Source organism: Balaenoptera borealis (assembly GCF_965194805.1).
Source record: "Balaenoptera borealis genome assembly, chromosome: 21".
Lineage (NCBI taxonomy): Eukaryota > Metazoa > Chordata > Mammalia > Artiodactyla > Balaenopteridae > Balaenoptera > Balaenoptera borealis.
The window spans coordinates 19,520,550-19,544,308 of record NC_138880.1 but is presented as its reverse complement, the minus strand read 5'-3'; the positions used below and the strand labels follow the sequence as shown (position 1 = coordinate 19,544,308).

At 36.1% G+C, this 23,759-nt stretch overlaps 1 protein-coding gene and 1 long non-coding RNA gene across 11 annotated transcripts in view; one reads left to right on the top strand and one right to left on the bottom strand.

Moving 5' to 3' along the window:
* Window positions 1-1,892: 1,892 nt before the first annotated feature.
* The window catches only part of MICU3 (mitochondrial calcium uptake family member 3), a 130,106-nt gene continuing 108,239 nt past the window's right edge, over window positions 1,893-23,759 (bottom strand). For 6 of the 9 annotated variants that reach the window (XR_014239030.1, XM_082374800.1, XM_082374799.1 and 3 more), the window contains one exon: window positions 11,740-22,447. The gene's annotated coding sequence lies outside the window, so the exon portion shown is untranslated. The other 3 variants (XR_014239032.1, XR_014239031.1, XR_014239033.1) reach the window with 3 other exon arrangements.
* LOC309619572 lies at window positions 5,064-9,193 on the top strand. Of its 2 annotated transcripts, XR_014239036.1 has the most exons (4): window positions 5,064-5,178; window positions 6,391-6,474; window positions 7,130-7,256; window positions 7,568-9,193. It is a non-coding gene; the product is annotated as an uncharacterized lncRNA (long non-coding RNA). The 2 variants fall into 2 exon arrangements; XR_014239037.1 differs by having other exon boundaries at window positions 7,130-9,193.

The following is a 23,759-nucleotide window of genomic DNA, read 5'->3' as shown; positions in this document are numbered from 1 at the left end:
TTAGATACCCAGTAAGTCATATTATGAACTCCATGTAATAATTTTGATAAAACTGCTACAGCTGTTTATGAAAAAAACGAGTCAGTCATTGCAAAGGAGGGAGAGGGTAACACAAAGGCAAAGAAGAAGGGGATGGCCAGGCAAGCATCAGGGCAGGGGAGCATCTGAGAAGAAGAGCGAGTCCCCCTGACCTGGCCCGCTCAGTCCCTGAGAACCGTAGCTCCGCCCTTACCAGACCTCTGCCTCCATGCTCCACCCACTCAGCAGTTTTATGGAAGTCATTCACTTTTCAAAACCCCTATCATCATACCCTAACCCCCACATAGGAAACGATCTTTCTCTTCTCCAGTCAAGATCTGCTTTGAAATAGTCCCCAGATTCTTCAGTCCCCAAACCTCAAATCTGTCTTGCCATCCCGGTTAATACTCCAAATCTTCCTCCTACTTCCAGATCCAGGTTAAAAATGTTTACTTATTGCCTTTCATAGTATGAATCAAGAATAGCCTGAACCAAGCCCAGGGAGCCCCTGGACCCAGCCTGTCTCTGGGGAGCCTGGACCTCCATTCATGCTGCCTATCGCAACTTCATCTCGTCTTTTCAGCCATACCACCTTAGAGCGGTCTGAAAAAAATACCGATAGATCCTCTTTCATTGTTTTCTTAAACTAAGCTTATCACTCTTTCGGGGGGGAAAAAAATCCCTTTAGAAGTCAGAAGTACATGACATCAAGGACTCCAGTGTTAATTTGCATTTTCGTAATAGTGGCCAAGATATTCTCTGTGGGACCTTAATAGTATGCCCAATCCACGCATCGTTTCTGGACACAAGTAACATAAAAGCAGTCTTAGTGAACTTGGTTTAGGGAATGTGGTTCAAAGTGCTGCTAAGATACACTTTGGTTCTCAGAGATTTATAGTTTGCAGTCAACCTGGCGTGGAATGGAATGGAATATAATGGAAGAGAATTTCAAAGTCCTAAGGATTATCTGGTGGATTGGGTTAAAACGTTAGGAAAACAGTAAAGTGGGAAAAACTCTGGCAAACCTTGCCTTTCAAGCCCTGTGGGATCTCTGTGGTAGTGTTAATAGCATCTTGCCACTAGGCGGCAGGCGCACACCAAGCGGTGCAGCTCTCCTGACATCTTTCTGTAGAGATTTCGATAGAATCAGCCACTAGTTTAACCAAGCCCATTATAAATTATGAATTATAACTTCATGACCAATTATATATACTTATAACTAATAATAATTATATTTATACAATTTTATGCTATAATTTAGTGGCTAATGACGAATAAAAACCATATTCAGAAAATTGAAAAGAATGCAAATTGCTCTGTTTCTGCTTCCACTTCTTTACAGTTTGCACGAAGGTTAATCTCTTTAGAAATAAAATTGGAACTTTTCATTTAAATGAGTGCTTTTGCCTACACCGACCCCCCCGTCCCTTGCCCCTACGTGGGGAGAAAGCAGAATCTATGAACCTGAAAGGTGAGCAGATATTTCCTCTCCATGGACTGACAGGATCTTTAAGTGGTGACACAAACGGCAAAAGTTCAATTAAAGATGATGAGAAGTGGCCACTGTGGGGTGGAGAGTTCAATGGCCAGCAGAGAGTGACCAAGGGCAGCAGAATCCTGCAGTGTGGTGGCGAGCGTCCAGCAATGTCAAGGCCAGCAATGGCATCCTAGGAGACTGTTCTCAGTGGCAGGCCCTTGGCCAGGCATCAGCTTCCTCTGTGTCAGCTCAAGCTCGATTCTCCAGGCTTCCGGTTGATTCTGTGGGGTGTATACATACTGGCAAAGACATTTTTTGTGTAAGTCCACTGGCATTGACTTGTGTTTGCAACAAAGAACTTTGACTGGAACAGAATTTTAATTTCATTCAGCATCCCATTTCTTTAAAATTTTATTTATTTATTTATTTATTTATTTATGGCTGTGTTGGGTCTTCGTTTCTGTGCGAGGGCTTTCTCTAGTTGCGGCAAGTGGGGGCCACTCTTCATCGCGGTGCGCGGGCCTCTCACTATCGTGGCCTCTCTTGTTGTGGAGCACAGGCTCCAGACGCACAGGCTCAGCAATTGTGGCTCACGGGCCTAGTCGCTCCATGGCATGTGGGATCCTCCCAGACCAGGGCTCGAATCCGTGTCCCCTGCATTGGCAGGCAGATTCTCAACCACTGCGCCACCAGGGAAGCCCAGCATCCCATTTCTTAAAGGGTCATGGAGACCGAGGCATTATGAGAAATAGGGATACAGGAATTTGGGGACAGAGGAGCCAACTTGGTGCCTTCAAATTGCGCTCTGCAGACCTGCACTGTCCAGTAAGTACCACTAGCCACGTATGGCTTTTCAAATTTAAATTAAAATTAATTAAAGTAAAATAAAATAATTCCATTTCCTTAGTTGCAGCAGCCCATTTCAAGTGCTCAGAGCCACATGTGGCTAGTGGCTACCGTACTGGACAGTGAAAATCTAGAACATTTCCGTCATCACAGAAGGTTCCGTTGGACAGAGCTGACTAATCTTGTCTGAATATTCATGAGGCAAGCTCTATATTTATAATCGCAAGAAACAAAAAAATTGCCTCTCTAATTAGATCTCTACTGTTTTACAGAAACAAACAAAAAAAAACATGAGAGGTAATAGGAAGTTAAAGACACTTTTAGGTTAATAGTATTAGGAGCTTTCTTCCTTTGAAGACAAGAATCTAAAGAGTCATACTAAAGGGACAAGAGGTCACACTATAGATTCTTCAACCTGAGGTTTATATACAAATAATTACTTGCAAAGGATATGCAGGGAGATACATATTACAATACTTCACTCAAATTCCTATCCATAAAGCTAAATCTTGGGTTTAGCTTTTCATCCAGTCGTGCTTGATACAGCCTTATTCTGGGATAACTCCAGCCTCTGAGCACAGGGTCGTCTGTCTTCATCCAGTGGCCGTCAGGACACTTTCTGTTCTGTTGGTTGAGCAGATAATCACTGGGGGACCGGAAGAATAATTGCTTATATTCAGCTCTGTTTCTGTCAAGCTGTAGGCCAGATTAGTCATGCTGGATTTTCTGTATGGCAGATGTGGGAGGAGGTGGAATTACTATGTCTTGCCCAGTGGTTTGTAGAAACTCACACTGGCTCTGGTTCAAGACACTCTTTTGTCCTGCAAAAAAAAAAAAAAAAAAGAAAGAAAGAAAGGAAGAGAAAAAATATATACAATGTTTAATATTAATAAGTATTTCCAAGTGTTGTCAAAGACTTTAAATGTAACTTAGAGATCAAGCTCACATTGCAATTTGTTACTGTAGAAGGGAAAAAAAAAAAATCTTACCAGGGTTTTCTCAGGCCTTTAAAAAGAGCAGGGAAAATGCAGAATAAATATTTAATGATGACATTTAATGAAAAAGTATGTTGGCTTCAGATTTGTAGTAGAAAAAAATTTTTTGATTATCAGGGATTCTTCCATCAGCTAGAATGTATTCAGTGTAAGCTATGTCTTATACCTCAGAGTCTTTGAGTCTACAATTATTTTCAAGTGATACTCGAACACTGTTGATTCTGAATTTCTTTGGACTGTTTCACTGGTTGCTAAAACCTTTCTCCATTTGCTTATATTTCAGTCTTTTTGATAATGGGTCATGCTATGAAATGCTAGATTGGCAGTGGAATATCAGTAACCTTTATATCTGGAATATGAGACAACATGGGTTTTTTGTTTTTCAAACACTCTATATAGTGGTTGAAGGTTCAAAATCCAAATGATTAGAGGTTTTGGATTTTATGCTTTAAACCAAATAATGGGTTTGGGTAATAAATTTTCATTCTTTTAAGCTTTCCCTTGAACTCCTTAAAATAGTAACGATAACAGTTTTAATTCCCAAGAAGTGGAAAAGATTTGACAGCTTGGAATAGTTACCTTGTGAATTGTTGGAAAGTATGTTAATTTAATAATAATGCAGAAATTATGCAGGTTTAAAATATTTTGAATGGATGTAAGAGGTAAATTGGACTTTATACACGATGTGATAATGAAACTTCCACAGTGGTAAAGATAGTTACCTATAGAAATTTATAACTACTCTTTAACTAGCAGGAATATGAGTATACATACTTGAATGCAAATTCCAGTGACTTTAACGTTAAAAGCATCAGTGTTCCATTATTTGTTAAATAGAGAGCACTGCAATGACTTATACTGCCTCCAACACTGGAATAAAATATCTAGTTTGGCTAAAAGTACTAATTAATTTTTTCTATAGAAAGGTCAGTTATAACTATAATCATTAGAAAACAGCTAAAGTTTCCAATATATTTATAAAATTTAAAAATCATAGATCTATTGAGTCTCCTTAAATATCACTAGTGGCTTTAAAAGATAAAGTCTTTAATAAATCCATTCATTCATCCATTGAATAAATTTTGTTGACTTCCTGTTAACATTTATGATAGGTGATGGTTGCATGGTGAGCAAAAACCAAACCAAATTAAACCCAACCCAATAAGGGGCTTGCCTTGGTGAAATTCATGGTCCAGCTAAAGGAAATGTCCACTTCTACATCTCTTCCTTGAATGGGAATAAATTTATCAGGAGGGTCACTGGTGTATCATTGAAAATGTCCTTCTGGTTTGTGTACATCTGTCTATACTAATATAAAACCTGGTATAAGATATGTATGAACAGATGCAAGAATCAGTTTGAATTGCCATGATCTAAAATGCAGGCAGTGTGTTTGTGTCTAAAAGTGTAAATGTCCATAACTAGTGTGATATCTGGACATCTTTATGTAAACAGTTTGATGCCAACATGTATATTCCTCAAACATTGTCGATATACATTTTTAGTATAAAGGTATAAATTGTATGTAAGAGCTTTGGAATCTTCTCATCAGAGCACCACCCAGCTATTTTTAAATAATCCCCATGTGCTAGATATTTCCATTTGCTCTTCCAGATCCATTTTCTACCCTTCTTTGTGTTATGGGAGGCTCACCTTTTATTGGAAGACTCTTTCCACTCTGGATTCTGGTTGGTTCAATCAGTGGGAGGTGAACAAGTGATCTAGAGAGTCAGAGAATAACATAGGGTTGTTTGTTTCACCTCCCTGAGGCTGATCACTGAAGATCACAGCTTCTGTGAGCTACAGACACTCTTTCCCTTTGCCTCTTCAAGCCAAAGCAGGGTGAGTACCTAACTCCCTAGGGTGTTCAACCATACTCTGTCTCCTTTAATTAAATTCTTCTCAATTAATTACCACTTTCGAGTGTGTCACCTCTTCCCTACCTCTTCCGTCAGTAATATAACCCCTCACAAGTCTATCTATAAATCTGAGCACAGTCTATTTTTTGCTACACAGGAAAAAAAATACATAAATGCCTACTGAATCCTTATTTATAAAGTCAGTATTATCTTTAATTCTCTTTTAAAATAAAAAAATCATAATAGAATTATACATTACAGGACAATTCATAAAAAAATTTTGGAAACAGCTACATAACAGAAAATTTGAAAACAGAGAAAAATAAACCTCCCATGATTTCACCATTGTTGTTATCTTGGTATGTTTCTATCTGGTCTCTTTTTTGTGCATATTTTTTCAATGTACAATTTTCTGTTCTCTCATAAAGATTTCATCACAGACGTTTTTCATGTTACTATACAGGTTTCAGAATAACTTTAAATAGTTGTACAATATTCTATTCTGTAGAAGTACTGTAACTCATCAAACCATTCCTCTATTGCTGGATATTTAGTTGTGTTTTTTAATTTTTCATTGGTATAACATAATGTAAATAGCTTGGTTCACATAGCATTCCCTTATATTTTATTGTTTTCTTTGGATACAGTCCCAGAGATAAAATTAAAGAGTTAAAGTTTGAAAAAGTTATGCAGTTGTAGTGATTTTTTAAAAATGTCTACAAATTCTTTGATAACTCCTCATTTCAAGAAGTGGAGGTTAATTCTCCTCCCCTTGAGTGTGGACTGGACTTAGTGACTTATGTCTAATGAATAGAATAAAGCAGGATTGATGGTGGATAACTTCAAAAACTAGGTAAAGGGACTTCCCTGGTGGCGCAGTGGTTAAGAATTTGCCTGCCAAGGCAGGGGATATGGGTTCGAGCCCTGGTCCAGGAAGATCCCACATGCCGCAGAGCAACTAAGCCCGCGTGCCACAACTACTGAAGCCCATGCACCCAGAGCCCGTGCTCTGCAACGAGAAGCCACTGCAATGAGAAGCCCACGCACCACAACAAAGAGTAGCCCCTGCTCGCCGCAACTAGAGAAAGCCCACGCGCAGCAACGAAGACCCAACACAGCCAAAAATAAATAAATTTATTTAAAAAAAAAACAACTAGGTAAAAAAGACACTGTGACTTTCTCCTCTCTCTTTCAGATCACTCGCTCTGCTATGTCACAAGCAGCCCTATGGAAGGGCCCTGTACCAAGGGACACAAGCCTCCAGTCAACAGCCATGAGAGTGAGTCTTCTTGGAAGTGGATAGTCTAGCTCTGGGCAAGTCTTCTGTGTCTCAGCAGATATCCAACGTAAAGAAGGTCTGATCTCAAAGAGATCTGTTACTGTGGCATTTGTCTAATGGAGAGAACCCCAATAAGATACATAGGAGAGCCACAAAGTTTTAAAGAGAATTATCTTCATAGAAATAGAGCCAGCTCGGACTACCAGGGACAGAGGCAGTACATAATAAAAAGAGGCCTTTGGGATTCCAGACTTCTACAAGTGGGAAATGACTAAGGAAATCACACAGCTGCAAACACGTGCTACCTTTTATGGAAAAGGAAGGATGACTAAGGTGGCAGAACCAAGAGCCCAGAGAATAGATCTAAGAGCCATGGAGAATTATTCCCAGGCAGGAGTAATACTAAATCTTTATCAAGATCTTCCAGCATTTTAACATACTTCCAGAAATGCTATCAACCATTGACTCCTTCATTCCTCCAGTTTCCTGCCTTTTAAAGAAGAATGCCTATAACGGCTTTGCTATCTCTGTTCCACCATTGTACAATATATTGTATATTGGTTTTGTGTGTGTGTGTGTGTGTGTGTGTGTGTGTGTGTGTGTGTGTATGGCAGGGGGAGCAGGTAACTGGTCTTGTTCGTTCACACATTTTCAGGTTGAAAGGAACTGTACTCAGGGACCTGTACTTTAGGACTATACCCAAGGAGCTTCATCCATATCAGGAACTGATTTAGATTCTGGAGTTGGAGCTAATGCATTAGACCTTGTGGACCTTGGGAGTGGTGAGTATATTTTGCAGGTGGGAAGAATGTAAATAATTTGTGGCCAGAGGATGGACTGTGGTGGTTTTAAATGTCTCCTCAAATTCTTTGATATTCCTCCCTTCAAGAGGCAGAGTCCAATTCCTCTTCTTGTGAGTGTGGTTGGATTTAATGACTAATTTTTAATAAATAGAATATAGCAGAACCGAGAGAGGGAAACTTTAGAAACTAGGTCATAAAATGGTGCACTGTGCCTCTCTCCTCTATCTTGGATCATTTGTTCCGGGGGAAGTGAGCTGTCGTGTCATGAGCACCCCTGTGGGTTGGCCCAGGTGGCAAGGAACAGAGTCCTCCAGCCAAGAGCCACGTGAGTCAGCTTGCTTGGAAGTCCATCCCTCAGTTCCGGCCATGTCTTCAGATGACTACAGTCCTAGCTGTCAGCTTGATTGGTCATCATGAGGGACCCTGAGCCAGAATCACCCAGCTAAGGTGCTCCTGAATTCCTGACTCTCAGAAATTGTGTGAGTTAATAAATGTTTTCTTAGACCACTTCATTTTGGGGTAGATTTGTTATGCAGCCACAACTAATATAGTAGCAAAGAAAATGTTGCTTTGTAGCATTTGTCTAAATAAGTTCAAATATGAGGGATTTAGTGAGCATACCAATTCCTGATAATCATGGCAAATTATTGCCACTTAAGCTGCATGGAACGAGTTGGTGAGAGACATGGGGAGAACAAAGAGGAAGAGAAAGGAGAGGGGAAAGAAGAGAGGAAAGAAGAAAGAAGGAATAAAAGAGAAAAAGTTAGTAAGAGAGGGACATGCGGAAGGTGACTGTTGTCCTAGTTTACCAGGATAGTCCAATTCGTGGTGCTATCCTGGTGTAATTATGCAGGAGCCCTCTTTCACTTTCAAAAGTGTCCTGGTTTGGATGATAAATTATATGACCCTAGATAGAGGCCAGTACCTCAGCCTCCCCTCCGCCCAGTTTTCTGTCTAATATTCCATCTATCCCCCACGCCTAGTTGACCACAACCTCTCTCCAGTCTGCTCAGAAGCCTTAATTTCTCAGCAAACCATAGCCTGTCACTAGTACCTCTTCTAGGAATTAGAAGTCACCTCTGTCCACTTCCCAGTGTTCTTGTATCATGGTAATGAATTCATCACAGTAGTTAAGAGATTGACTCAGGAATTAGGCAAACGTGGGTCTGACTCCTGGTTTGATACTTAATGGCTATTTGATTTTAAGGGAATTACTTAACTTCTTTAAGCCTCAGATATAAACTGGGAAATATATTAGTATCTACTACCTCATAGGATTGTTGAGGATATTAATGAGATTATGTATAAGAAATGCTTAGCCTTGTGTCCAGCATATAAAGAGAAACTATATGTATAGAGCATATGTATATGTGTATACTGTACTAAGCATTTTATATGCATAATATATATGAGGAATATATGTTAGCTACTGTCAGCATTTACTATCACAGAAGGCAAATTCATTTCATTGAGGCTGAAGCACTGTAGTTGTTGGGATGTGTGTTTTACTAGGAAACTCTCAAGTATGTGAGCGATTGTATTTATTAATTTTAATATTGGAAGGCAGAGACACAGTTTAGGAAATATGTTAAGGAGTAAAGTAAAAGTCAGGCAAAGACTATATTTGCTTTTCAGGCTTGATAGGCCTTACTTTGTTTATTCATTTATTCATAGATTGACCCACTTATTCTTTCAACAGACTTGTATTGGTTATTCACCAGATCCCAGGTCCTATGCTAAGCACAGGATTGAGCAAGGCTTTTCAACAAGAATAAAGCTTTGTTCCCACTTCTTAAAGGAAAATATTACATTAAAAAAATTAAAAAGATGTTTGTGTGGGAATATGAGTGACAAGGGATCTGCAGCCAAATTTAAATACATACATACATATACATGTATACATACACATACATACATGTATACATACGTGTACATGTACACATACATATACACACACGTACATGTATACACACATGTACATGTATACACACATATACATGCATGTACATGTATACACACATACATATATATATATATCTATATGTTTTTCGGGTTGACCGGATTTTATTCTAAATTAGCTTTGAGCAATGGAAGTTATTTTCTGCTATAAAAAGCAATGTATTTTAGTTTTGACTTGTTTTTTTGAAAACTAAGAGTCGGAAAATCCAAATTATGCGAATATATAATCTGGAATGCTGAAGTATCAGCAGAAGGAGCAGACAGAGAGAGAATGTTTTGTTTTAGCTGTAGGCATTCCTCTTTTCTGTTTTTGGAAACAAGAAAAACTAGTAGACAGAAATAGTCCTAGGTACATGGACTATATATTTCACACGCACAGCATAAAATACTCATTAAAGTTAAGTAGGTGCCCAGAAACCAAGAGAATTTAGTAGATGAAGATGGTGACAGCTAAAGTAAGAACCGTGTACAGGATAGGGTTAAAGTGCTTAGCCATATCTACCAGAAGAGATTTTAAAAAGATATTTTCTTTTCACTATTTTTAGTCCACTTTAATAATAAGTACCACTTTATATTTTTCAGTAGCCCATGAATTTTTACCTTTGTGTTAATCTTCAAGGTCAAGTTTATGAACATGATTACAAATAAGCAATTCTAAATGAATAGGCCTATTATTTTAGGAATAATAACTAACATTGATTGTGTGTTTGCTAAAGTCAGTACTCTACAAGCAGTTTCCCCTTTAATTCTCCCAGCCACCCTAAGACTCAGCTGCTCTGTTACCTCATTTTACATACGAAAAAGCTGAGGTGTGGAAAGTGTAGTAAGAACCTTGCTTAACTACAAAGGTAGGGAGTGACAAAGCCAGGATCTGAACTCGGGAAGGCTGACTCAAGAGCCCTTGCTTCAGCATGCTGTTCTGAATGGGTGGGCTAAATGCATTTCGCCAGTTTATGCATATTTTCTAATATATCCTTTTTGATATAGTTATGTCATCTTGAATTCTGCTTTTAGTCTTTGCTCATCTTCTCAATGCTATGCAAAGATCATTTAACTTTATAATTATGCAAGTCCACATCTGTCTGAATGATACACTGACTCATTTAGTTGAAAGGGTGAAACCAAATCGATTTTTAAAAATACCATAGGAACCTCATTGAAAAATTTCATGAATCACCTTAATGAGAAAATGGTACTAGGATATCAAGTACAGAGAACCTCAGACAATTGCTTTTTGAAAAGTGCTAATCAACCACATATTCATCTTGAATGAAAATGCCTCTCTAGCAAGACACTGTGTGACAACAGTAATTACCGAAGTACCAGTTGTGAGAACCATTGCTATGTCTTTTAAAGAACTGTTCCTTACCCTTTTCTTCTGTGTTTGAAGATGATGATTTGCCTACTTATTATTAAGGTGACCAGTATTCTTTCCAGCATTGGGTACATTAAAGCAGCAGAAGGTGACTTTGTTATTTGCTAGTTCTTACTTTTTTTTTCCCCAGATGTCGTTCATTTCCTTCCTTTAATTTGTCCCAAGGTTAGGTTATCTATTACAGTCATTTGCCCATAGCCCACAGCGCAAACCCACAGTTAGGGTATGTTCTGTGTGTCCTTTAAACCCCTGTTTTTATCAAAATACCTTCTGCCTCATGTGAAATTTAAACATGTTATACTATCTTGCTATGATTTATTCTTTATAAATTTACAGTCTGCTGGAGTTATAGCTTAACTTTGTACATTTTTTAAAAAAGTGAACCTACTTGGAATTTTGTTAAGTAGAGTCCCTAAGTCATATTGTTGATACTCAGGTGGTCAGTTCAGACAGTTCATCGTAAACTGCTCTCTAGACATCAAGTTCTCCTAGGCCTTAATGCTACGCTGTTGCCATATACCTCGGGTATCATAAGCAGCACACTTACCATCTTAGCATTCTTTTCTCTTCTGTTTCTTTCTAACACAAAAACCATTTTCTCCATTATAGTTTTGAGAAAATCAATATCCACTTTCAAGTAGCATAAAATGTTACCCTTTTCTTCCTGTGTTTCTTACCATCCCATGTCTCACCAAACCCACAGACACCCCTGCACACTGGCCCAAATATCCACATTCCAGGGAGGGACCAGCTGCATAATTTTTGGAGCCTCGTGCAAAATGAAAACGCAGGGCTCTTTGTCCAGCAAAGCAGGAAAAAGTGCTAAGGTATTAAAATAGAAAACTTTTTCCTTCTTTCATAGTCTCTCTCTCTCAACATGTCATGATGTTTTAAATTTGCTATTTAATGTCATTTTAAGTAACTAAAACTTAAAAATTTTGTTATTAGCATGACTTTTACCATTCATCTTTATATTGTACAATGTCTGTTTAAAGTGCAAATATCAGAGCATTTACCTTCTATGTGAAATCACCAAAATTACATAATTCGTATTTAATGGCACAGCTTCTGAGAATGCTTCTGAGGCATCTTGAGTCAGACTCAGGAAGGCTGGAAGAAGGAAGAGAAGGTTCATCCAGCATGAAGCAAGCCAAGGGCATGCTCCTTCTGGTACGGGGATGCTTCCAGGTGAGTGTGGACCCTCACAGGTGTCCTGGGTCCCCATCCCATGACTCAGGATGCACATACACTTGCTCACACCAGCTGCTGGACTGATGCACTGTGCTTCAGCTGGGGGAGCACCCTGGGGAAGTTCAGGCAGACATTTCTTCTTCCTATAGGCGTGATACCCCAACCCACAGTGAATAAGCAACCCCCAGGGGATCGAAACCTCGGAGTTAGAAAGCTCTAAGTACCCGGATTAGGAATGGGAGAAAGGCTCATCTCCACCAGCCTGTGGCCTTTGGCTGGCTGCCAGCGGATGCACCATGGCTAGCACCGCCAGTCCCGAGCAGGAGGGTCTCCACCACACTCTGCCCCAAGACTCTGACATTGTGGGTGCCCCTCCCCATTCCTACACCTAGACCCCTGCCAAGGGGCTGGAGTATGGAGGCAGTTATTGGGCAGGGGTGGGGACGGTGAAGCTGGGCAAAGCAGAGCGTAGCCAAGAACCCATCCTTGGGAGTGGGAAGGAGGACTGGGTGTGAGCAGAGGCTCCAGGCCCCTGCACAAGCTCCATCGTCCCACTGACTTCATTTACAAAACAAAAATTCAAAGATAACATTATTAAGAATTTCAAGATGGTAACTGCAAATTATACAAATTTACTTTATGTGAATTATCTCATCTCGTCTCATCCCTTTAACATGGGGCAGATACAATTTTTAGCCCCAATTTAGAGATAAGGAACCTGATACAGGGAAGGCAACTTGTCTAAGACCACGAAATGAAAAGAATGGCCTACTATGATCAGAGTTTATTACAATAATGTGGGATAATTTAATACTAGGAAGCCTGTAAAGCAGATCTATTGCATGTGAAGATCAAATTGGAAAAATGTATAATCACGTCAGTCAAAGCTGAAAAGGCATTTGAGATGATTCAACAGTCACTCCTTTTTCCAGACTCTTTCAAATTCAGGAAATAAAGGATAGTTTCTTAACAAGATAAAGTATTTGTCTCAAGTCAACAGGAAAATATTATGCTTAATTTGAAACATTAGATATAATCCTATTGAAACAGGAAATCAAAAGATTCCTGCTATCGCTATTAGTATTTTACATTGTTCTGAAAGCTATAATCAACACAAAAATACAGGAAATAGAAATAAGAGCAATAATATAGGAATGGCAAAGACAGTTACCGTCATCTGCATACAGTATGACTGGCCAACAGAAAACTTAAGAGACTCAACAGAAAAAAATGTCAGAACTACTAGGAGTTCAGCTTAGTGGCTGAATAAATCAAACTGCTTTTCTATATACCAACAGTAATCAGATAGAGAATCTAATGGGAAAAAATCCTACTCTTAATAGCAATAGTAAGTATGTAGGATCTAGAAAAGACCTTATGAGAAGTATGACCTAGATAGCGAAAGCCATAAATCTTGAGAATAATTGGAATAACTGTTCCTAGATGGGATGAAAATATTATAAAGATGTTGTAATGGTAAATTTTTTTTTTTTTTTTTGGTGTCATCTTGCCTGGGTCATGGAGTACCCAGATATTTGGTCAAACATTATTCTGGGTGTTTCTGTGAGGGTGTTTTTGGATGAGATTAACATTGAAATCAATAGACTGAATAAAACAGATTAGCTCTCTAAGGTGGTGGGCCTCATCCAATCAATTGAAGACCTGAATAAAACAAAAGGGCTGACTCTCCCCCAAGTAAGAAAGAATTCCTGCTGCCTGACTGCCTTTGAACCGAAACATTGGCTCTTGAGCCCGCCAGCTTTCAGACTAGAACTAAACCAACGGCTCTCTTGGTTCTCAGGACTTTAGATGCAGGTTGGAACTATACCATTGGCTCTCTTGGATTTCCAGCTTGCTGACTCACCCTGCACATCTCGGGACTTGTCAGGCTCCATAATCTTGTGAGCCAATTCCTTATAATAATAAATCTGTTTCTCTGTATATCTACATCCTATTGGTTCTGTTTCTGTGGAGAACCCTGACTAATTCAGGTGTCAGTTCTTTCCAAATTTATCATTTCAAAGTGATCCCAATAAAAACACTATTTGGAGGAGATACGATTCTAAACATATCTATATATGTTTATATATGTTCTAAAGTTAATCTGAAAGGATAAACAAGTAAGAATAGTTAAGGAATTTTTTGAAGAGAAGAGAAATCTGTGTGTGGCTGTTGAGAGGGGGAGATAGACTAGTTTTATGAACTATGAAAACATTGTAAAGGTAAATAATTAAAACAATGTGGTTACAAGGATACCCAGACTCTTAACACAGATTCAGGTATGTAAAAATACTTAAAAATAATTTGCATTATATTAGATGGCAAAAAGGAAGAATTATTCTGTAAATAGTGTTGGATAAATTGGCAGGGAAATCTAGAGTTAGGGCCTCATTTTTTTAAAACCATGTAATAAAATTAATCCCAAGTGGATTTTTTTTTTTTTTAAGTTAAATACAAAGAAAATATAAACCATAAAAATATATGACAGAATACTTATCACATTGGGAGCTTAAAATTTCTAAGTTTAAAAGCAATGGAGGAAATGGCAAATAAGATCATATTCAAATACATAAAAATTTATGTATGTATATATTATATACTAGTCAATTCTCCATTATTCTAATAATTCTTTATATTACACATCCCTGTTTAAATCATGTGTCACTTTGTCTTCTGACCGGATCCCAACTAATACAACTGGTGATTCTCGTTGCCTTGACATGTGTTTTGTCTGATATTAATATAACCACTGCAGTTCCTTATTGTTAGTGTTTGCATTGTATTCTTTTATCTATCACTTCACATGTAGCCTATCCGTGTCTTTATATCTAAAGTACATCTTTTCTAGGTAGCAGATGATCTTCATAAAATAATTGATCTGACAATATCTGACTATTAATTGGAATATTTAATGAACTTACATTTAATGTAATTATTAATTGGTTGAATTTATACTATCATTTTGCTATTTTTAAATTTATCATCCTAGTTTTCTTTGTTTCCCCCTTTCCTGCCTTACTTTGGGTTAGTCAATATCTTTTTATTATTGCATTTTAATTCATCTATGTTTCCATGGGTTAAAATACACATTGATTGAATGAATATTATATCATTGCACTATACTGTAAGACTCTTAGAACAGGATACTTCCATTTACCCCTTTCTGTCCTTTATGATATTATTGAACATTTTAATGATAAACTCCACACTGCATTGCTATTTTTGCTTTAACCAGTGGATTACTTTTTTATATGTTTAAGATAAAAAATTTTATATTTGCTAGAAATTTACCATTTATGGCAAACTTCATTATTTTGAATAGATCAAAATTTCTGGCTGGTTTCATTTCCCAACAGCCTGAAGAATTTCTTTTAGCTTTTCTTGTAGTACAGGTCTACTGGTTTCAGGCTGTCTGATATTTATCTAAAGTTGTCTTTATTTCACTGTTATTTTTAAAGGGCTATTTTGCTGAATATCATATTCTAGGTTGCATTTCCTTTTTTCTTTCCATACTTTAAAGATGTTACACCACTATCTTTTGCTCTCCATTGTTACTGATGGGAAGCCAGCAGTTATTCTTATCACTAACCCTGTGTATAATGTATCTTTTGTCTCTGGATACTTTCAAGATTAAAAAAAATTTTTTTGGCTTTTCAGCAATTTGGCTAGGATATGACCAGGCGTAGGTTTCTTTATTAGGGTTTGCTGAACTTCTTGAAACTATAGTTTATGTATTTCTTCAAATTTGGAAAAATTTTGGCCATTATCTCTTTGAATATTTTTCTGCTCCCCACCCCACCCTTCTCCTTCTCCTTTAGGATCTGTAATTACACTTATGGTTGACTGCTTTGTGTGGTCACTGATGCACTGTTTTTTGTTTTGTCTCCCCCCCCACCCCCAGTAACTTTTCCTCTTTGTGCATCAGTTTGGATAGTCTGTATTTCTCTGCCTTCAAGTTTACTGATCCTTTCTTACTCTGTCTCCAATCTTCTATTAAGTCCATACAATGATTTTTATTTTAAATATTATATTTTCCAATCCTGGAATTTCCATTTGGTTATTTTTTATAGTTTTAATTTTTCTGTATATAATTCCCATTTCTTCTCTCATTATGTCCATCTTTTCCTTTAAACTTCTCAACATATTTATAAGAGCTTTTAAAGTTTGTATCTACGAAGTCAAACATTTGTTTCCGTGGGTTGCTTTTTCCCCTGGTTAAGGGTCACATTTTCTTGCTTAGCATATATAAAACTTGTCTGCTTTACAGTGGATGTTGTGGATATTACATTAGCAGAAATAGGATTTTTGTTGTTTTCCTTTAAAGAGTACTGAATTTTGTTTTGGCAGGTAGTCACTCTACTGGTAGATCCGCTTGTTCCAATTGAGGATTAATTTTAGGTTTTATTAGGGTCCAGAGTCACCCTTACTCTAGAGTAGTCTTACTCCTAAGGCATGTCTTTAATTTAATTCTTGGGTTGTTCAGTGAGGCCTTTATACTCTGGCTGATTTGAACTCCAATGTCTCCCAGCCCCGTGTGACCTTAAGTAGCTGTTTTCTCATCTCATTTCTTCCATCTTCTGTTTTCTGTTTGGGCTTCACTTCCCTCTGCTGAAAGTGCTTCCAGGCAGCAAGCCAGAGTGAATGTAGAGGTCACCACATGAGTGTCCTTTCTCTCAAGGACAAAAGCCTTGAAGTGTCTGTTGTGCAATGTTGTAGTTTATGATGGAACAATACCAGTTAGTCACGACTGGACTCAAAACTCTTGATCGAGGTTTTGATTTCAGCAATTAAATTTTCTTAGAAATTCTACCTCATATCTGTGTAATTCCTATAGTTTTAAAAAAAACTCATTCTTGTAATTTCATAGTTTGTTTCATACGTAGCTCTTATGCATTCTGTCTTCGGTTCCAACAACTGCATTCTTTGGGGTCTAAATTTATTAGTTGATTCTCACTAATAGTGGCAGGCCTTATCTGGATTTGGTAGTCTTTGCTTAAGAGGTCAAGCTTGATTGTAATCAAGCGTCTCTCTTTGTGTACATACGTGTCTCAGGATGCTTCAGGGCCTCCTTCAGGATTTTAGCTTAGAGGAAGGGGTCTCAGATTCAGGCTCTCCACCTTGTTGCTGTTTCAAGGCTGAATATACTCAGATACGGTCAGTATAGAATTCTGACCTCAGGGAAATCCTATCCCTGCACAAAGGCTGCCGGCTCCCTATCATTCTAGTTTCAAGCGCCTGTGAACTTTGTTGCTCTGGCCTGAGGTCCTCACCTATGTTCCTGATTATTTCCAGCAAGTCCAATTCAGGCTCCAAGCTACGTTAGTCTACCTGGTTATTTGGGGCTCGGCTCTTGGATTTTAAAAATTTCATTTTTACTTTTTTTTTGAAGGGAGAAATCCCTGGAAACCTGAAATGCTTCAGTGCATGTTGTGTTTGTGCAGGGGCCGGGGGTGTCTAGCTATTGTGGAGGAGAAGTTAACCTCTAAGTTTCTAAAACCTCAAGTATCAGGGAGCAAAAACACATGTATTAACATTATAATCAGAAAAATAACAAAAAGGGACAACAGGTATCTGTATCTGAATTACTAATGTACATATTCATGTGGTAATTAATCACTATGAGAAATTGAGTTATTAGTATAATCTATTCATCATTTTTGTTTTGCTTATTTCTCAAGTTCAAATACTAGCTAAAGGATACTTTCCATAGACTGAATCTTCGTAAATTTTAGAAAAATATATTTAAGTTGACAAATGAAGGCTGACATTTGGCCATGCTTTAATAGGCTGAACACCAAGCAAATCCTATTCCTTTATTTGTTCATTTTGCAGTAAGTCTTGACATCACCTTCTCCTCTTTCTTAAATTTGCTTACTTAGCAGGGCACAATGCAGTTTTGATGTGCAATCTGATTTCAAAAGAATCTTTGATACAGCTAATCTTCTGTACACTCACTGTAATTAAATATTACAGCACAAATGGTACATAAGATACTCACCTTCTTGAGAACCTCTTAGCACCAAAGAGCAATGAAATAAAAAAAGTATAGATTTTCAGAGTGGTTTTTGTAGATTTTTCAGCTTGAACTTTTAAATCTTATAGCACCTAGAGCTTACAAGGAATAAAGCATTATATACCACAGATTACAAATATCTTTATTAGTTGTCTTTCCTTCTGTCCTAAACTCTCATTTTATCACAGTTTAAAATCTGCTAGAAGACAAATCTGCTTACCTTCAAGCTGCTTGCTTCATCCTTGAAAATATGCAGTAGAAAATGCCATACTTAATTAGGCTAATAATCAAGTTCAGTTCTTGGTCTCTGTGGTAAATGTCACCAAAATATGTTTTGTAGGAGAGTATGTCTGCTATCTTTAACTTTAAAATCCAATAACTGATATTCACTGACGTTCCTTTATCAATTAATCTCTTCCTCATCCCTACCATCCAAGCTTAAACATGTGGTAGTTCCATAAGTTCACAATCACCATTATACATTTATTTTTCTTAAAACTATCTCTATCTGCCTCAAGAAGAAGTAACCTAACTCTGGATTTGGTGAATAAATCCATCCAGCACATGACCTTCATGATTTAGTCCCACTTTTCCCAGACTGAGGTCCTAAGTTTTAAAAATATGCTTTTCTTGAAAAAGTAAACAAAGACATGGTAAAAACACTCAAACAGCTCAATAACAGCTCATTGAATATATGAGCTTATGGCCCCCTTTATTAAATATACCTATGGCTCCATCTTCAAAGGGCCTCTGAACAAAACAGCAGCTAGGCTGTGGACTACCAGGCAGGAGAAATCCGACCAAAGAGAAAAAGACCTAACAATACTGATAGTCAAAGCCCCTCATATGAAATGGCCCAGCCAGAACAGCCATGAGTGGAACCCACTGGCCAAAAGCTCACTCCATGCACACAGAGCTTCTAGTTTGTTTTAAAATATGAACATATAACAAAAGATTACCAGATATTTGAGAAAAACCTCTAATATGAGATACCTAAAACACAAACAGAAAAATGGAATGAGGCAATGAAGGGAGAAGAAAACTTCAAAGAAACTGAAATTAAATAATCAGAGAGAGAATTAAAAGCTGCTGAATACACAAAACAAGAACAGGAGACAATAAAAAGGTAAATTCAGAGAAAAAAAATTTTCTTCCTATATATACATACCTATGATACAGATTAATTTACAAATTAGGTACAGTAACTAATAATAAAATAGAACACTTGTAACAACATACTGTTATAATGGTTATGTGAATGTGGTCTCTCTCTCAAAATATCTTCTTGTATAAATTAAATGCCTTTTCCATCTTAACGAAGCATTTACTACACCCTGTGGCTGTAACTTTTGCAATTTGAGGTGCGACAGTATAACTAGCATGAATTTCTTTTTCTTTCTTCACAATTTCAGAAATAGAAGATTCATTCTTACCGTAGGTATTAGCAACCTCAGCATACTGTTTTCTTTTCCTTATTAAGTTGAAAACTTTTACCTTCTCACTTAAAGGAAGCACTTTACAGCTTCTCTTTAATATATCCAAATTACCAGCACCACTACTCTTGCACTTTGGGTCCATTATTAAGTAAAATAAGGGTCACTTGAATGTAAACACTGTGATACCATGACAGTCCATCTGATAACCAAGACGGCTACTAAGTGACTAACGGGTGGGATACACTGGGCAAAGGGATGATTCACAACCCAGGAAGGACACAGTGGGATTTCATCATGTTACTCAGAATGGTGAGCAATTTAAAACTTATGGATTTTTTTATTTCTGGAATTTTCCATTTAATATTTTTGGACCCAGGTTGACCACGAGTAACTGAAACCACGGAAAGTGAAGCCATGGATAAGGGGGGACTACTGAAATGTATTTTGAAAACTGGTAAATTTCTAGGAGTTGTCTTAGTAAGATGATACCTACAAAATACCAACATTAGTGAAACGGGCTGCTGTAGTGTTGGTTTAATTATTTTAAGCCATTTAAACAGTTAGTCTGTAAAGGAAAATTGATATTCCATTCACATGTAAACTTTCTGAAAGTTTTCCAGTACCAATGATAATATTCTATCAATATAATGTATGAATTCCTATTATACACTTTGAGAGGCTTTATGGCTCTATGATGTATTTACTTACAGAAGTGTTGATGAGATTAATTTCTTGGCATGTATTGCTACAGCAGAGGGCATAAAGTCAATGGAGGTTTGGTAACCAACAAAGATTTTGAAAGTTTATACGTGACATTTTTCAGAAAGACGTTAGTCCACAGATATACAGAAAAGCAAAGTACTAAATTTCTTGATTCAAGAGCAAGTATATTTATTTTATGATAACATAAGAATGTAAGACAGGTCACTTTACAGTTATATTTTATAATAAAAACAATAAACTGGAACTTAAATGAAATTCATAATAAGAAATGATTCTGAGAATTACCCTAAACCTTTCATCATAAAGTCTTCTGTAAAGAGGATGATACTAAAATTTCATGTATAGCTTCACCTTTCCAAGGAATAGTTTGTAGAAGGAAATACTGAGAATAGCATACATGTATTTAGTACATTACTATTTTCAAAGCACTTAAAATTTTTAAAATTGATGTAAACAACAGTCCAGTGAGATATTTTTACCTCCCATTTTATAGATGATAAAGTTCAAAAGTGATAATATGTGGAGAATCACCATAATTTACTACTCTTTTCCATTTTAATTGATCAGAATATTTTATTTATTTGCATTTTAATATTATGCTGCAGTCTTATAAGCAGATGAGTATCCATTCACTCTGATAAGCAATAAAGAATAAAAGGTTGCATATGTAGTATTCCTTGGGAGAATGGCAGAATTATAAAGAATCTTAACGAGCTAATTCAGTTTTTAATATCCATTTATAGGACTGTTCTAAATAGCAGTTTTTCCATGTATGCAAGATAATTTAGCTTATAATCAAAGATAAAGTAAGTTGCATTTTTTCCACTATTTTAGATAGCAAATAATATTGAGAACATTCAGTGTAAGTTAAAATAGAGCTGGGGCACGTTAAATGAGAAGGTAGATATTTTCATTTAGTTAATCAACTGAATCAACCTGCAAAGCAGGTGAAATTATACTATATGAAATCCTAAAACTGATGAATCACATATTTCTATATCAATGTAATAAATAATATCAGATAAAGAATGTAAAAAGTCTAAAAATGCATTGTCAATGCTAACAACATATTCTTGGAAATAACATTACTTTTATAAATAGGCTGATGCAGAACTATCAATTTCACATTTAATAACTTAACGAAAACAAAGTCAGTATTTCCTATTTTCATATGTAAAAGCAAGATAACAGTTGGAGTGTGTGCAATTTATATTTAGTACATCTTAGAAGATAAATGAACCTATCTTCCACATACAGTATATAAATATATTAATTTAAATTCATTGTTCTGTTTTTGCATAGTAACTTATTATAAACTACATTTTTTTAATTGAACAGATTTCCATTAAATACTATCAAGTTATTTTCTCCAGGAGAAAATCTAATTTTGCTGTTTTTCAATAGAAAGTTTATCTTTTCTCTTTTAAGACATTTTGAAATAATGAATTATATTTAAAGTATTCATGATTACTGGCTGTTTGGCCTTACTTTTACATGTGGTCCTTTTGCAAGAAACAAATATCAACTTCTACCTAATATATACTTCAGTCTGCGAAACCATTTTATATTAATCTTTTATAATACTCATTTTGACACTACAGACACATAATAATAATATGCGATAAGTTACAGAGCCTCAAGATATTATTTTTACTACTGTTATTAACATGTACCATCTGCTATCAGGAGCTGCACCATGTTTAAAACAATAATGACAATAACAGTGACTACTGCTACAAAAACTACCACTGTTTCTACCATTAATGTATGACTTTTTTTGAGGAAAAAAAATCTACATTTTAAATTACTGTATATGTAAAATAATACCAGACATTCTGTTGACTTTGGTAAATGAACAAAAACTTTAAAAAAAACTTTATATGATTCAAACAATGTATGTTAATTAAGCAATTTTAAAAGTTAAAAGTACAGTGTAAACCATCGCATTGTATAGTAGCTTAATTTCTATTTGTGTTTCAAAATTATTTCAATGTAATTAAAAGCCTGGAGATCTATTAACAATTCTAAGGGCCCTAAGATAAATCTCAAGGAATATTCATTTTCTGATAATAAGTTCAGTCCAAAACCAAAAATATGCTGCTGTTCATTTTTAAGTGATCTAGATTCCAGGAGTCATACATTATTTTGAAATGAGACAAATTTCTAATAAATTTTTTAAAAAATTAAAATACATTCTTATATAGTCACTGGAAGAATCTGAAGGGAATGAAAAAGTGCAGAGAGTTCAGTAAATCAAGGCAAAAGCTCAACATGATAACACGTAACATTAGTAATTAGTAAGAAGATGCATCTTATGTTCAAAAATGCAGTTCAAGAAAAAATTATAATTAGCATTTCACCTTTTCCTTCATGTACACAAGTTCTGATCTCAGACCTGCTTCCGCCCTCTGAAGTTTTTGCTTCTTGCATTTTCAAGTAGATAGTAATCCTTTAAACTTTGCTTTAGAAGTACCTAATTAAAAAAATATATGTAATACATAAAAGTAACATTTTTTTAGGATGAAATTTGGAGGTAATAGCATTAATCAATTATTATAATAATGATAGGAAACAGTAAGGCACATGATAAAAACATGCAACAGAAAGTATAAGAATCAAAGACTTAATCATAAACTATTTCCTTTAATTTAAAAGTTCAGTGTTTTGTTTAGTAACTTGTCTAATCCTCAGTCTTACAAAGTTCTAGAATCTAAGTAGTCATTTTTATCTATGGTTCTATATACTACTACACAGAATCAATAATGTCAATGTGACACTATTACATGTTGGTTGGAAACACTATCTATATGAACATATAAATGGTATAGTCCTACTATTTTTTTAAATGTTTAGTTTAACTTCTTATAATAAAGGCAATATAAAGTTCCTCAAAATAGAGATTAGGAAGGCCTGACTTCTTCTGTTAGCTCAATCACAACAGTTACCACCTTAGATAAGTAAATAAGCCTACTTACCACTAAACATTTTAGACCAGCAGTTCCCTAAATGGGTTCCATAAAATATTAGGCTTCAAAGCTACTATGCAAAATACCAAATACTGCTGTTTTCTTTTAGAGAGACAAATCAATAGTGGCATATTAAGATCTTTAAGTCCTAAGGAACCTATTTAACCATATCTATTATGATATTTCTCATACTTATTTCTAAACAGCTTTTGGTCTTTTAACTAATATACATTGACATCCTATGCATATGTACCACTTTGGTAATGCCACTATAGACAAATATAAATGTTTTAATCTTGAGAAAAATATCAAAAAAATAGGTATTTGCAAGCATGTAAATGACTGAAAGCTTCACTGCAGAGACCTAATCAGAACCCACAGTCAAACAAAATTTTATAGCTATAGTTGACTTTTAAAAGAAAAAAGAAAAACAAAAAGAAAAAAGGAAAAACAAATCTCTCATTTTGGAGATCAGCAACAAGTCTGAGATAAGATACTTCTTTGGATTGATACAAACTGAACAAATCTCCCGTATCTTCCTCAACTATTTCATTCTATGGTGATGGTGCAGTAAATAATAACTAAGATGGTTTTGTCATCACACAGAATGAGGCTCAAATTGCTCAAATCCTGGTTTGCAACTTACTAGCAAGTTATCTTGGGTAAATGACTCACCAAGTCTCTATTTTCTCTGCTGTTAAATGGGATATCTATCTGTAAGGATTAAATGAGATACTACATGTAGAAGAATACCTAGTATAGTGCCAGGCACCCAAAATAACTCTAAAAAAATTTAGTTGCTATTATTGTAGCAGATGT